General features: G+C 41.7%; 1 pseudogene; it reads left to right on the top strand.

The window, feature by feature from the left end:
• Positions 1 to 402: 402 nt before the first annotated feature.
• LOC105508635 lies at positions 403 to 3,039 on the top strand (annotated as a pseudogene).
• The last annotated feature ends 383 nt before the right edge of the window (positions 3,040 to 3,422 follow it).

Genomic DNA, 3,422 nt, shown 5'->3' with positions numbered 1-3,422 from the left:
AGTTGATGCACTTGATAATACTAATAAATGCAAAACATAAATATAAGCTTACTATTCACAGCTAATAATAATCATCAAATAAAAATGGCAAGTGTAGCAAGTGGTGGCTTTTCAAGAAAGAGACTCAGGAGACTTTCACTTTGCATGCCCTTCTCTGTCATTGGAACGAAAGTAGACGTATGAATGCAATAACCACTGCGATTTTTAAAATATATGAAAGAAAAAAGTCAACTGTGATCAGGCCATGGTGAGCCTTGGATGACATTCTGATATACCTTTTTCTTTATTTATAAAGCCCTGCAATACACTCTCACGTTGCCTGACATTGAACCTAGGCCCAAAGGGGCATTTAAAGGTCTACAACAACAACTGATTACAGGGAGGTGGGCCACATGGGATGAGATGGGAGAGGCTGGCAGCTCAAACCACAGGAATTCCCAGTGGAGTCAAGCAGACCTTTCTACTGATCCATTTACCCATAATGAGTTGGGATTGCTTGCAGATGAAATTAAAATCTATGACAAAAATAAAGACAAAGTTTTTGTCTGTGCTAGGAAGGTTAAAGGATCAAGCAGATGGAAAATACGTCTTAGTCACTGGGATCACGCCCACCCCTCTAGGAGAAGGGACGAGCACAGTTATGACTGGGTTGTGCAGGCTCTGACCATGCACCTGCTTGTCAACTCCTTTGCCTGTATGAGGCAGCCTTCCCAAGGACCGACTTCTGGAGTGAAAGAAGGAGCCATGGGTAGTGGATATGCCCAAATCATCCCCATGGAAGAGTTCAACCTTCACTTAACTGGAGACATCCATGCCATCACAGTTGCCAATAACTTACCAGCTGCTGCCATCTACTCAAGGATTCTGCATGAAAATGTGCAGACAAGGCTCTGTATAGTCGGCTGAGATTCCTTTAATGGTGTCAGAGAATTTTCAGAAATTCTCTGATTGCTCGACTTAAAAAACTGAGAATAAGATGAATCCAAGCACACTGACAGAAGAGGAAGTGAGTAAATTTGCCTGTCTCGACACCAACCCTTCCACCATCGCGTGGCAGAGAGTATTGAATAAAAATGACCGCTTTTTCCAAAAAAATAGTAGATGTTGGCATGGATGCGGTGATCTACACTGCCGGTGGGAATGTAAACAAGTACAACTACTACGGAAACCACTTTAGAGTTTCCTTAAAGAACTAAAAGTAGAACTACCATTTGATCTGGTAATACCACTACTGGGTATCTACCCAGAGGAAAAGAAGTCATTATACAAGAAAGATATTTGCACACACGTTTATAGCAGCACAATTCACAATTGCAGAAATGTGGAACCAACCAAAATGCCCATCAATCAGCAAGTGGGTAAAGAAACTGTTATATATATAAACAGTAGTGTACATATATATATATATACACACTGCATATATATATATATATATATATACACACACACACTACATATATATATACTGCATAATGGAGTACAACTCGGCCATAAAAAGGAATGATTTAATGGCATTCTCAGTGACTTGGATGAGACTGGAGACTATTATTCAAAGTGAAGTAACTCAGGAATGGAAAACCAAACATTGTATGTTCTCACTGATATGTGGAAACTAAGCTATGAGGATGCAAAGCCATAAGAATGACACAGTGGACTTTGGGAACTGAGGGGGAAAGGGTGGGAAGGGGATGAGGGATAAAAGACTACAAATTTGGTGCAGAGTATACTGTTCAGTTGATGGGTGCACCAAAATCTTACAAATCACAACTAAAGAACTTACTCATGTAACCAAACACCACCTGTTCCCCAATAACCTATGGAAATTAAAACACTCAATTTAAAAAATACAAATGACTGATTTCTACCAAAAAATAACCATCAGGCAGGCAAACACAGAGAAGGGTTCCTCGGCAGATGCTGTTTGACATCATGGTGGCCAGCGGGATCATGGTGGTGCCAGCCTTTACAGACAACCTCTCGGACATGAAGAGATAGCTGGGAAGGATGTTGGTGGCCAGCAACAAAACCAGGCAGCCTGTGACACCAAATGATTTGGGGGTGACCAGTGTTTTGACAGTTTTGATGAAAGATGCAATGAAACCAAATCTGATGCAGACTCTGATACGGACACCTGTATTCATGCACATGGGCCCTTTTGCGATCATCGCTCATGGCAACTCTTCAGTGTTGGCTGATAAAATTGCCCTGAAACTGGTTGGTGAAGAAGGATTTGTAGTGACAGAAGCTGGCTTTGGTGCTGACATTGGAATGGAAAAAAATTTCAACAAGTGCCAAGCTTCCAGCTTGGTGCCCAGCGTGGTTGTGTTGCTGGCAACGGTGCAAGCTCTGAAGATGCACAGAGGCAGGCCAAGTGTAATGGCTGGTGGTCCTGTTAAGAAAGAACATAAAGAAAAGAACGTCCAATTGGTGGCAGATGGCTGCTGTAACCTCCAGCAGCAAATTCAGATTGCTCAGCTTTTTGGAGTTCCCATTATGGTGACTCTGAAGGTCTTCAAGATCCACACCGGTGCTGAGATTGACTTGGTGTGTGAGCTCACAAAATGGGCTGGTGCTTTTGATGCAGTCCCCTGCTATCACTGGCCGGTTGGTGGAAAACGGTTGGTGGACTTGGCTTGGGCTGTGAGAGAAGCTGCAAGTAAAAGAAGCCAATAAGCCAATTCCATTTCTTGTATGATGTTCAGCTTCCAATTGTGGAAAAGGTAAGAACCATGGCCCTGGCTGTCTACAGAGCCAAAGATATCAAACTCTCTCCTGAGGCACAAACCAAAATAGATTGTTAACACTCAACAGGGTATTGGAAATTTGCCCATCTGCCTGGCAAAGACCCACCTTTCTCTGTCTCACCAACCTGACAAAAAAAGTGTGCCAAAGGACTTTATCATACCGCTCAGTGATGTCAAGGCCAGCATAGGTGCAGGGTTCATTGGCCCTTTGGTTAGAACGAGGACTGCCATTTGGCCCTGCTTTCATGACATAGACCTTGATATGGAAACAGAACAAATTAAAGTCTTATTCTAAGTGAACAAGGCTTTCATAGGAATTGATTCAGGTTCCTGAAACAGACTCCTCCTTGCCTTTTTGCTATAGTTGGAGAAGAAACTGAATTTTTAAAATGTCTTTTATTCAATGTTGGAGAAATGGTGAAATAGGCCGAGGATTTCTTCATTGAAGGTGTATTCTTTTCACAACAGAGTATAGTGTTCAGTAAAAGGACATCCACCAAGTCTGAAAAAAACTAATTTACTTAAGTTTCAATAGCGTTTATATTATTTCTACTGCTTATACTTTAGAATGTTTATTTTATGGGACTAAGGGATTAAAGGAGTGTGAACTACAAGGTAACATTTTCCACTCTCGAGTTTTCTACTTTGTGTTTGAACAGAAAATAATCATGGGCCTAG

This window comes from Colobus angolensis, unplaced genomic scaffold (assembly GCF_000951035.1).
Source record: "Colobus angolensis palliatus isolate OR3802 unplaced genomic scaffold, Cang.pa_1.0 Scaffold164, whole genome shotgun sequence".
Taxonomy (NCBI): Eukaryota; Metazoa; Chordata; class Mammalia; order Primates; family Cercopithecidae; genus Colobus; species Colobus angolensis.
The sequence above is the reverse complement of the archived record's forward strand: the minus strand, read 5'-3'. Positions and strand labels throughout refer to the sequence as shown.